Source organism: Dipodomys spectabilis, unplaced genomic scaffold (assembly GCF_019054845.1).
Source record: "Dipodomys spectabilis isolate Male_0828 unplaced genomic scaffold, ASM1905484v1 ptg001844l, whole genome shotgun sequence".
Lineage (NCBI taxonomy): Eukaryota > Metazoa > Chordata > Mammalia > Rodentia > Heteromyidae > Dipodomys > Dipodomys spectabilis.
In genome coordinates, this window is record NW_024872521.1 from 6,376 (window position 1) to 19,576 (window position 13,201).

A 13,201-nucleotide genomic window follows, 5' to 3' on the forward strand; every position below is an offset into this window, starting at 1 on the left:
TTCTTCTGTCCTACAGTTCCATTTTTCTTTTTAAAAAATACCAAAACTTTTAAATATCATCACTTTCTGTCTTTTAGAATCCAAAAGAGAAATAAATTCACATTTAATTTAATAAATTCACCTTTACTTTTAAAGCAAAATGCTTTAAAAGTAGGAGATGATAAAAACAGGCCCCCATGAAGTAAATTTTCTTCTACTTTTAAAATTATTCTGAAAACCTTGTGCTCGTTGGTCACTCCTGTAATCTTGTTTACTTGAGATATCTACTCAGGAGGCTAAGATCTGTGGATAACAGTTGGAAGCCAATCAGGGCAAAAACATTTTTGAGATTATTTTTCAAAATATTTAATGAACTAGGAAAGAGCCAGGAGTGGAAATGTAGCTCATATAGTAGTTCACCAATCTAGAGAGGAAAGGCCTACCAAGACCTTAAAGCCCTGAGTTCAAATTCTCAGCACTCCAACACACTTGTGTGCACACGTGCACACACACACATTTATTCAAAATACCTTCATGTCAGTGTTTTGCATTTATTTATTTGTTAATGAGATTATATGGATAAAATAAGGGAAATTAAATCTTCAATCTCAGAACATTTTTATACATTTTTTTTATTTTAAAAATACTGCACAGAGAAGTGACATTTACATGAGCAAGGTAATGAGTACATTTCCTAACAAGCATTGTTACCTCCTCCTTTATATTCCCCCACCATCCCTTCTCTCCCACCTCCGCAAGTACACTCCACTCCTCCTCTCTCCTTCCCCTGCATAAATTGTAAAATTCATTTTCAACATAGTGTCTTGTGCATCTCATTGTTACAATGGGTCAACGGGTATCCCTATTTAAGCATTTTGTTGTTTTCTTCTTCTCCCCAAATTAGAGAAACATATATACAAGATGTAGGTGCACCAACTTCAAATACAGTGAAAAAAGGGGTTATAGCGTGGTTGAGGAACATATAAAGAAACAAAAAAAAATCACATCGTACAGTATAAGTATGTTAGAAATAATAGCAAGATACAATCACTTGTGTACCTATCTTGGCATTCGTTTAGCTTAACATCATCTTATCTGGTCAAATGCACATAGTTCTTGACATTTTCTGATAATCCCGGACATATATTAGTTATTGAAAATAAGAGAAACCATGGGACGTATGTTTCTTTGGACCTCGCTTACTTCACTTAATAAATTTTTTCCAAATCTTTCCATTTCCTAACAAATTGGGCAATGTCATTCTTTCTGATGGAGGCATAGAATGCAATTGTATATATTGACCACGTTTTCTTTTTTTTTTTAATTTAATTTAATTTTATTTGAGAACATACTGTAGAGAGGGGTTACAATTACATGGGCAGGACAATGCATACATTTCTTACCAAGCATTGCAGCCTCCTCCTTTGTTTACGTTCACCTCCCTTATCAGCCTCCCCCCTCCCCCCCACCCAATCATACCCTCCCTTCCCCCCCCACACCGACATTGTAAAGCTTGTTTTGACATGACATTTTGTACTTCTCATTGTTGCAACAGGTCCACCTGAATCCTTAAACGACTTGTTTGCCCCCATCTCCTCCACATGTTATACTGACATCAAATATAGTGAAAGCGGGGGTTACACTGTGGGGGAGGGACATACAAAGCAACAAAGAAATAATCTTATAAATGCATTAGAAACACATGCATGAAAGAAACAAAAACCTTAAAATACATATTTGAGGGTTCGTTTTCCTAACATCACATTATCTGACTTTTTCCGCTTGACTCATACCTATACTAGATATTGCAAATAAGGGAAACCATGGGACCTATGTTTCTTTGGGCCTGGCTTACTTCACTTAATATAATTTTTTCCAAGCCTTTCCATTTCCTAACAAATGGGGAAATGTCATTCTTTCTGATGGAGGCATAGAATTCCATTGTGTATATATACCACATTTTCTTGATCCATTCATCTACTGAGGGGCAACTGGGTTGGTTACATATCTTAGCTATGGTAAATAATGCTCCAATAAACATAGTTGTGCTGGTAGCTTTAGTGTGGTCTTTTTTGTAAACATTAGGGTAAATGCCCAAAAGTGGGATTGCTAGGTCATAGGGGAGTTCTATGTGAAGTCTTTTGAGGAACCTCCATACTGCTTTCCAAAGTGGTTGAACAAGTTTACATTCCCACCAACAATGAAGTAAGGTTCCTTTCTGTCCACATCCCCTCCAGCATCTGTTGTTGTTAGAGTTCTTGATTTTTGCTGTTCTAACTGGAGTGAGGTGATATCTCAATGTAGTTTTGATTTGCATTTCTTTTATGGCTAGGGATGTTGAACATTTCTTCATGTGTCTATTGGCCATCCTTCTTTCTTCTTCAGAGAAGTTTCTCTTTAAGTCTTTCGCCCACTTACTTATTGGGCAGTTGTTTCTTTGAGGATTTGTTGTTGGGTGGTTTAATTTTTTGAGTTCCAAGTATATTTTAGATATGAGACCCTTGTCCGTTGTATGGCTAGTAAAGATCTTCTCCCAATCCGTGGGCTTTCTATTGATCTTCCTAGCTATGTCATTTGCCCTGCAGAAGCTCTGCAACCTTATGCAATCCCATTTGTCCAACCTTTCTTTGATTTGTTGTGTTTCCGGGTCTCTATTCAGAAAATTTCGGCCTGAGCCAAGGAGACATAGGGTTTGTCCTATTCCATCCTGTAAAGTTTTCAGAGTGTCTGCTTTGACTTCAAGGTCTTTTATCCATTTGGAGTTGATTCTGGTGTAGGGTGATATATAAGGATCTAGCTTCAGTTTTCTACATGTAGTTAACCAGTTTTGCCAGCACCATTTACTGAAGAGGCTGTCTGTCTTCCATTCTATTGTTTTAGCTCCCTTATCGAAGATTAGATGGCTATAGGTCTGTAGGTTCATTTCTGGGTTTTCAATTGTATTCCATTGGTCCTAAGGTCTGTTCTTATGCCAATACCAAGCTGTTTTGATTACTATGGCTTTATAGTAGAGTTTGAAATTTGGTATTGATATTCCTCCAGCAGTGTTCTTTCCATTGAGGAGCGTTTTTGCTATTCGGGGTCTTTTATTGTTCCATATGAATTTTTGGATTGCCTCTTCTATTTCCTTGAAGAATGAGAGTGGAATTTTGATAGGTATTGCGTTGAATTTGTAGATAGCCTTGGGAAGTATTGCCATTTTCACGATGTTAATCTTTCCAATCCAGGAGCATGGGAGGTTTTGCCATTTTTTAAGTTCTGTGTTGATTTCCTTTTTCAAGATTTTAAAGTTTTCATCATAGAGGTCCTTCACTTCTTTAGTTAAGTTAATTCCTAGGTATTTTATTTTTTGTGGGGCTATTACAAATGGAGTTGCTTTCCTAATTTCAGCCACACTTTTCTCATTGTCGGCATACAGAAAAGCCATTGATTTTTGGGGGTTAATTTCATAACCTGCTACTTTGCCAAAGTTTTGAGTCAGCTTGAGTAATTTGGGAGGGAGTCTATGGGATTCCTTAAATACAAGATCATGTCATCTGCAAAGAGGGAGAGTTTTATTTCTTCTTTCCCTATTTGGATCCCCTTTATGTCTGCATCTTGTCTTATTGCTGTAGGTAGGCATTCTAATACTAGATTGAAGAGAAGTGGAGAGAGTGGGCATCCTTGTCTTGTTCCTGAGTTAAGAGGAAATGGCTTTAGTTTTTCACCATTGAGTATAATGCTGGCTGTAGGTTTGTCATATACAATCTTTATTGTATTAAGGAATGTTCCATGGATTCCTAATTTTTCCAAAACCTTCATCTTAAAGGGGTGTTGGATCTTGTCGAATGCTTTTTCTGCGTCTATTGAGATAACCATATGGTTCTTATACTTGCTCCTGTTGATGTGATGAGTAATATTAATTGATTTGTGTATATTGAACCAGCTTTGCATCCCTGAAATGAATCCTGTTTGATCGTGGTGTATGATTTTTTGGATGAATTGTTGAAGTCGGTTGGCCAAAATTTTGTTGAGAAGTTTTGCATCAATGTTTATCAAAGAAATGGGTCTATAGTTCTCTTTCTTTGATGAGTCCCTGCCTGGTTTTGGGATGAGGGTTATGATGGCTTCATAGAATGTGTTCGGTAGTGAGCTTTCTCTTTCAATTTCATTGAAGAGTTGGACGAGAATTGGTGTCAGCTCTGCTTTGAAGGCCTTGTAAAATTCCGCTGTAAAACCATCTGGTCCTGGACTTTTCTTAGCTGGGAGGTCTCTTATGCTGTTTCTATTTCAATGCTTGATATGGGCCTGTTAAGATAGTTTAACTCATCTTGGTTTACTTTTGGCATGTCAATATTTGCTAGGAAGAGGTCCATTTCTGCCAAGTTCTCAAACTTCTGAATCTTGGTTGTTACCGTGGTGATATTTCCATTCTCATCTCTGAGTTTATTAATTTGGGTGTGTTCTCTCCTTTTTCTGATAAGATTTGCTAAGGGTCTGTCAATTTTTTTCAGTTTTTCGAAGAACCAACTCTTTGTTTTGTTGATTCTTTCTATAGTTTTTTTTGGATTCTAATTAATTTAATTGTGATTTAATTTTTATTATTTCTTTCCGTGTACTGGATTGGGGTTTATGTTGCTGCTCTTTTTCAAGGAGGTTTAGATGTGTCATTAAATTGTGAGTTTCAGATCTCTCCAATTTGTTGATGTAGGAGCTCAGAGCTATAAATTTCCCTCTGAGTACTGCCATTGCTGTGTCCCAGAGGAGCTGGTATTTTGTGTGTTCATTTTTGTTGAATAGCATGAACATTTGAATTTCCTTTCTAATCACTTCTACGACCCACTCATGATTCAGCAGTATGTTGTTCTGCCTCCATATGATACCGGACTTTCTTTGGTGGCTTTTGGTGTTGAGTTCTAATTTTATTCCCTTGTAGTCAGAGAGAATGCAAGGTATAACTTCAATGTATCTGAATTTAGACAAGTTTGCTTTGTGGCCTAAAATGTGGTCTATTTTAGAAAACGTTCCATGTGCTGCTGAGAAAAACGTGTATTCTCATGCTGCTGGGTGAAATGTTCGGTAGATGTCTGTTAAGTCTAGTTGATCTATGCAGCTGTTTAGATCTGCGGTTTCCCTGTTGAGTTTTTGCCGAGTTGATCTATCTAGTGGGGAGAGTGGTGTGTTAAAATCCCCAACAATTATTGTCTTTGGATCTATATGGGATTTGAGGGAAAGTAGTGTTTCTTTGATAAATTTGAGTGCTCCATTTTTTTATATCTTTTCCTTCTAATTGGTCAGCTTTGATGGTTTCAAGTTCTTTGTTGAAGCTCTGTTTTAGGTCTTGTATGAATTTCTTTACTTCCTTAATTTGGTGTTCAGTATTTGTCCTCAAATCACTTAGTTGATTGGTTATGGTTTCTTTGGACTCCCATTCCTTCTGTTGGGTACCATTCAGCATTCCCTTTGTGGTCTCCCTGACTTCCTTCAGCTCTTTGTTAATGGATTCCATGAATGCCTTTAGTGATCTTTGTGTGTTCTCTACCTGGTCTCTCAATTCCTGTATTACTCTTTGATTAGCCTCCTCCGGTTAGTGGGATTCCTGCAGATCTCTTTGAGTGTTCTCAGCCTGCTCTCGCCATTCCTCCCTTTCTCTTTGAGTATTCTCAAGTTGTTCACGCAAATCCTGTATCAGTTTTTGAGTAGCTTCCTCACGCTTATGATATTCCTGTATAAACTTTTGGGTTGCCTCCTCTCTCTCCCTATCACGCTCATACAGAGTCCTTTGTACGTTGTCAAACTTCTCATTCATCATGTTTGCCAGCAGTGTTTGTAGAGATATTTGGGAACTCTCCTCTTGATTATTCATTATCTGTTCTAACCCCTGATTACCAAGATTGGGAATTGAGATATCCGAATTTGCCATTTTTCTTGTGTTTTTCCGGCTTACTCTGCCCATTTGAGATGAAGATAGCACCAGTTTTGTGCTAGAACACTATCTTAAGGCAACCATCAACCAAAGTTTGCATTTGTATAGTCAATAGTCTACAGATACAATCTAGTTCAACAGATACATCTATTCGACATCAAACAACTATATGTTAAAGGACTTCGAACCACAAAGAAGAATTTGGAAAACCAGAAATTATTAGGGTTAGGGAGAGATGTGGGTAAAAAGTAGGAATAGATTGTTGTGGGGAGGCACAGGGAGAGTTAACTATGTCCTAATCACAATGCAGGAAATAGGTTGGGTAGGATGCAAGTAGAGAGAGAGAGAAAAAGAAGAAAGGGAAAGGGGAATGAAAAGAGACCAGAAAAAAAATAGAAACTTAAAAATTAATGTTATTATAGAGATTAAAAGACCATCTATTTAGAGAGGAATGTGAATATATTGAGAGAAAGGGAGGGACATAGAGGAGATGTGAAAAACTTAAAAAAATGCTTAAAATATTATATAGGTATAAAGAGGTAGTACTGCTATTAAGGAATTTAAGTCTCAGAGGTTTTGAATTGAGTAATAAGTTTGTGGATTAAGTGTGTACACAACGGGGGATAGGGTCTACTAGTTAACTACGGGTTTATCTGAGGATGTGCAGGAGAAGAGTTAAGTCACATAAAGAAGAACAAAAGAGAGGAAAAGGTGGAAAGGAAAGAAACGTGAGAAGAAAAGATCAGAAGTTCAGTAGAGCTAGACAAAAAACAAAACGATAATTAAGAATGAAAGAAAAAGAGAAAGAAGACAAGAAACGAAAGGAAAACACACATTCACGTATTCCTAAAATAAAAATTATAACAGGAGAAAAAAAATGTTACTGGAAAACAATTATTTTTTCAGAAGAGGCAAAAATTAAAGATTAATAAAAGTTTTAGAAAAGGAAAAATTTTTTTTTAGATATATAAGGTAACAAAAAACGAAAAAAAAAGCAAAACAAAAAAAAGAAAAAAAGAAAAGAAGAAGAAGAAAAAAAAAGTTCTTTGATATTTTTGGGGGGGAGGGGTGGGAAGAATCCTGTATCTCTCTTTTGTCTGTAACCAGAGTCTTGTTGGAGTCTCTGGTCAGCTTCAGGTCCTGTGGCTTCATTGGTTTCTTAAGTCAGTTTGTTGGAACAGGCAGAAAAATGCTCTGCTTTACCCAAGATTTTGAGATCCCCCTCCTAGGTTAGTTTACTGGGAGGGTGATCTGCTTTGAGAATCACAAAAGAGGGGGATGCAGTGATGAGGCTAGGTTCTGGTTAGAGTTGAGGCCTTTCAACAGACAGTAGCTTTTCCCTGGGGCTATTTTGTGAAAAAAACTCACAGCACCCAGCCTGGAGCCATTCTCAGGGTTTCTGTTTTTCAATTGATTGTGGTGGCTGCTAGAGGGAGGGGCAGCCTCTGGTTCTGGTTACCCGGTGAGGAGAGCCACTCCAATGGCTGGCGCCTGAGCTGGGTGACTTTTCCCTGGATGGAACTGAGTCTGTGAGGTCACTTCGCCGTTAAGTTCTTGTGACCTGCTAAATGACTCGTTTTATTCCAAGGCCTGAGCTGGAGGTAGTCGCTCCTCTGAGTTTTGTCCGTATCCAAGATGGAGATCACCGGTGCTGGCGGGGGAGGGCTGGCCTTCCCTCCTCTGCTCCCTGAGAAGGAGTGAGGATGTTGGGCTTCTACTCACGCCGTGTCTTGGATCCTGGGTCATCTCTTGTCTGCAAAGTGCAGGATGAAGATGTCTGCTCCTTGTCGGTTCTTGCTGGTGTTGAGTAGAATCCGCTGGCCCGCTGCGTCTGTCTCCTTCGTCCCGGACTGTGTCTCAGATATGACCCCGCGGCGGTGGTCGCCGCCGCGACCCTGCCGCTGCAGCGGCAGCTGCTGGCAAGCACTCAGCTGTGTCTGCTTGGCTTCCCCTCTCTTGACTATCTCTCTCCTGTGATGGCATACTTGGTGTGATTCTCTGGCTTGGGACTGTTCACTGGAACTCTGAAACTGCTTTCTATGCAAGAGCTTGTTCAGATTCCAGCTTCTCCTCAGCCATCTTCCCGGAAATCCTTTACCACTTTTTCTTGATCCATTCATCTACTGACGGGCATCTGGATTGGTTGCATATCTTAGCTATGGTAAATAATGTTGCAATAAACATAGTTGTGCTGGTAGTTTTAATATGGTCTTATTTGTGATCCTTTGGGTAAATGAACAAAAGTGGGATTGCTGGGTCATAGGGGAGCTTTATGTGGAGTCATTTGAGGAAACTCCATACTGCTTTCCAAAGTGGTTGAAGAAGTTTACACTCCCACCAAGAATGCAGTAGGGTTCCCTTGTGGCCCCATCCCCTCCAGCATTTGTTGTTGTAAAAATATGGATTGCTTCACGAATTTGCAAGTCATCCATGTGCAGGGACCATGCTAATCCTCTCTGTATCATTCCGATGTTAGTGTATGGGCTGCCGGATTAAGCACAGAACATTTTTTATATAGAAGTTGTAATTGATTTTCTTAGTCAATTCCACAAAAAAGTAAGTTCAAAAGAATTGTCATGAAATTTTAGAATCATGCAGTTCTTACATAAGCACACATTTTTGATGTTGGCATAATTTGTGGAGGGGAAGGGGAAAATGTTTAAATAGGGATACAAGTAGACCCATTGCAACAATGAAAGGAACTTTACAACTTTGGCATCTCTACTACTGCCATACCTGCAGATTGTAACTTGATTGCTTCTTTTGAGGTAAGTATCACTATACCTGGGTCTGCTTGGACTGTGGTCCTCCTAACACAAGCAAAACACATAGCACCCATCAAACTCTAACAGAGTTTCTGAAACTTCTTCTTCTTTTTTTTTTTTTTTTTTGGTTTGGGCTTGCCTGGAACTGCAATTCTCTAATCTCTGTTTTCTAAGTAGATAATATTACAGGTTTGAGCCACTTTATCCAGTAAAAGTATACAATTTCAAGATATCTTGATATTGCCTATATTTGTGCTTAACATATATAGCTAACCTTAATTTTCTCCCTCTTTTGTTTAGTACTCTGAGTTGAAAACATTGACTTTCTTAATATACATGGCTTTGTTTTGGGTGGAATCCCATCACAATCCAAAAAATCTCCCAAAAGTTTATGTCGAATCATGGAAAAGAAGGCTTCAGGTTGGAAAAACAAAACAAAACAAAAAAAAAAAACAATGATCCTTAACTTATAATTGCAGTATACTTATAGTGTTAGTCAATACTTTCTGAAGTATGAGAAGAGAAGGAAGACAGAAATGTGAAAGATGTCAGGTCTCTGGAATTTCTGTAGTTGTCACTTCATGTTATATTCTTCCTTAAAACTTGCTTTATTAAAACCCTCTGGGTGGATATTAGTTGGACTGTTCGGTAACCTTACCCAAGAAATGAAGCTGAGGGCTGGGAAGGTGGCTCAGTGGTAGAGTGCTTGCCTTGCATGCATGAGACTTGGGTTCGATTCCTCAGCACCACATAAGCCAAAAGAAAAAAACCGGAAGTGGCACTGTGGCTCAAGTGGTAGAGCGCTAGCCTTGAGCTGAAGAGCTGAGGGACAGCACCCAGGCCCACAGTTCAGATCCCACGACAGGACCCCCCCAAAAAAATCTTTGGGCTGGGAAGGTGGCTCAGTGGTAGAGCACTTGCCTTGCATGCTCGAGGCCCTGGGTTCGATTCCTCAGCACCACATAAGAAAAAAGCCGGAAGTGGCACTGTGGCTCAAGTGGTAGAGCGCTAGCCTTGAGCTGAAGAGCTGAGGGACAACGCCCAGGCCCAGAGTTCAGGCCCCAAGACCGGACCCAAAAAAAAAAAAAAAAGAAATGAAGCTGATTTTAGAAGGCTGATGATTTGGTAAATAAAGGAATAATGAGAATGAACACTGATATTGTCACAGAATGAGCCGACAAGGTTCATTGCTGAACAGCAAAACAAAACAGGTTCAAGTCCGATGATGCACATTCGAACATATATAGATAGATACATATATGTATACATATACAAACATACATGAAAATGTATATATCCAGTAGAATATAGAGAGAAAGTTGGTGTGACAATTATTAAACTATATCAAACTGGTTGCAGGAAAGGTCCAGTAAAATATCAATAGTTTAGCATAGATTTTGCATAGATTTGTAAAGGATGAAAATTCTTTCCTCATTTTATACTTTACAAATATCTTTAGTACGTTTAAGTTTTTTTATATTGTAGTTGGAGCACCTATATAATGCTGAGAATGGAATTACATAAAGTATGCAACATGAATAGGCCAGCCAGTATAGGAAAGTTCATGAGATTCTTATTTCCAATTAACCACCAGGAGAAATGGAGTTCCAGTTCAGATTTTATGTAGAGCACTGGCCTTGAACACAAAAGCACCAGTCAGGCTGTGAGTTTAAGCCCTAGGATCTACAGAAACAAAAACACAAAATATAACTTTGAGTTAGATATTTTATAATGAAGCGTTTTTATGTACTCTACATTGTTAGAAAGACTAGATTTCTGTGTTAGCTTTATAACCTATCATAATAAGTGATATTATCCATTTATTAAGCAGAAAGGCTTACTCAGATTTATAAGTTTGAAGGTTTCAGTGTAAGTGTATGTTCAGTTGGTTTTATTGCTTTGGTGGCCTGTGACAAGACAATGTCAAGGTGAGGAGTATATCAAAAAGAAATGTTTTTGACCTAGAATGATTAAAAGAGAAAAGAAGAAAGCAGATGAGTGTGCATGTTCTCAGAGGTTTCACTCTGAAGAACTTAATCTCCATAAGAACTATTCAGGTATTCTCCACAGTCTGGGAGGAAATGGAAAGTCATTTTTCTTTAACACATAGGTCTTTCTGGGGCATTCTGAATTCAAATGGCAACATCCTCACCAATGATAATGAATTGTCCAGGGGTGGAATAGATATTGCTATAAATTCCAATCAGATCTCAGCAGACTAAATATTTTATGGAATCCCTATTAAAATATTTTCTTGCAGATTGACTGGGTCTTCATACTACATATTTGTATATCTGTGTGTATGTGTGGGTTTGAATAAACTAATACAGCAATGTAGCAAATTAAAGTATTAGTAAGGCCTTTCTCTTCTCATATCATGAAAGCCTGCCACAATTCTCAATCAAATCCCATTCAAGATTCAAACATTAATGCTCTCTCAAAAGTTCTGTATGCAAACCCAGGTACATTCACTTCATTTAAGTCGGCAATGATATATGAAAATTTTAAGTCTACCATGGAAAAAAATTATATTAAGCAAAGTTAGCCAGGCCCAAAAAAACTTAGGTCCCATGGTTTCCCTTAATTGCAATAACTAGTATATGTCTGAGTCATGCAGAAAACGTCAGATAAGTTGATGTTAGGAAAATGAACCCTAATATATGTATTCAAATGTTTTTTTTTTCTTTCAGGTGATTGTTTCTAACACATTTATAAGATTATTTCTTTGTTGCTTTGTATGTTCCTCCCCCATGGTATAACCCCTGCTTTCACTGTATTTGAGGTTGGTATAATTTGAGAAGGGGAAAGGAAAAAAGAAATGTTTAAATTGGGGTACAGGTGGATCCATTCCAACAATGAGATGTACAAGTCCTTATATGGAAAAACGAACTTTACAACTTTGGTGGGGGCAGGGAGGAGGATTGGATGGAGGGGCAGGGGAGGGAGAATGGGAAGGGATGGGAAGGGGAAACAAAGGAGGAGGCTAGAATGCTTGATAAGAAATGTACTTATTATCTTGCCCATGTAATTATAACCCCTCTGTACATTATTTTCACAATATAAAAAGAAAAAAAGAAAAATTTAAGTCTTCCAATTACGTTGTCACCAAGGAAACATGTACAATATTTCTTTAAAAAATATCTAGATTGTAGAACACTTTAGCCAGAAAATTGAAGGAGTATACATTATAGGATTTAATTTAAATATTTAGTCACTGAAATGTATATTCTATATCCACAACTTAGAGCCCCTTCAAAATACATAATTGCAAACCTCATCTATTACCATCTTCCGTGAAGACAGTCCTTGCTGAAAACGAACCAAATGTGGTAAACCAATTAAAATGTACGCCTTTGTCAAATGCTGTTGTTTTAAAGCATGGAAGTGATAGAACAATTAATGCCAGTGAACAGCTGGTTCTAAGGAGTATGGAAAGTGATTGAAAAATCCACAGATGTTTCAGATTGTGCTTCGTTTTGGCATTTGTGAGATATATTTTGGAAAGCACAATGAATGAAAGCATGTTGTTTTATAAAGATTTGCTGACTGACAAACCAGGGAAAGAAAACTAATTGAAATGTTTCAAATGAGAAGACAGACAATAGGGTGGGTAAGATGTGGTATGCAGCTTTAAATACAGACTGAAGCAAACCAAAGAATGGGAAATCTTTTTCCTTAAAAGCTTTCTGGGTGTATTGTGCTATACACTATAATGATGAAATGATCATTTCTATGGAAAAGTCATGAAAAAACATTGTCACCTGTTGAATTTCTTTATAAAGTGAATCTTAATTGACAAGAATGAAGAAATTTAAATATGTTAATAAAACATTATCAAGTATTACTTTAATTTTTCATTAAAAGTTAAAGCAAACTGACAGACTATTAGTCCATTAAGATTTATGTTTCCTGTCATATTTATTTTCCTTTTGTTCCTCTTTTTTGGGTGGTGATATTTTTTTCAGAAAGGCAACCTAGTCTTAACCATTACTCACAAAATTTATGCTGTCAGAGAATCAGAGTTTTTTTTTTATTAAATTAAGACAATAGTAGGCTCATTTTATGCCAAATCAAAATATAAACACCAAAACATTTTTCACTAAAAAACCACTCATAAAAGATCATGAGGGGGAAAAGGCTCAGGAGGACCGGTATAATCCAGGCGCAGGAAGAAAAGCTTAGGAAAACACCTGAACATGTGGCATCCCAATGCATGGCAGCCGGTGCAAAATGCAAGTATCCCTTACATGGGGTGCCCTGGAGGTTCCAATCCTGGGTGTCCACCTCCTTTGTGCCCACAACCTGTAAATCCAGCCATTCCTCCTGGTCCTGTACCCCGGTGTCCCTTTCCTCCAGGACCTCCCCAGGGGAACCCAGCTTTCCCTCCATGTGGGCCCTCTTACCCTGTGCCACAGCCACAGTATCCAGGATACCAACCCTCAGGTCCTTACCCACCCCATGCCCACCACCTGCACCTGGCATATTTCCTGTGAATCCCCTGGCTCCTGGCATAGGCCCACGAGCCCCAATGGACAAGAAAACACTGAAGAAA

The 13,201-nt window shown here is 38.2% G+C and overlaps 1 non-coding gene across 1 annotated transcript; it reads right to left on the reverse strand.

Moving 5' to 3' along the window:
- Positions 1 to 8,277: 8,277 nt before the first annotated feature.
- Positions 8,278 to 8,384, reverse strand: LOC122103131. The gene has a single exon (XR_006146704.1). It is a non-coding gene; the product is annotated as a U6 spliceosomal RNA (small nuclear RNA).
- Positions 8,385 to 13,201: the final 4,817 nt, after the last annotated feature.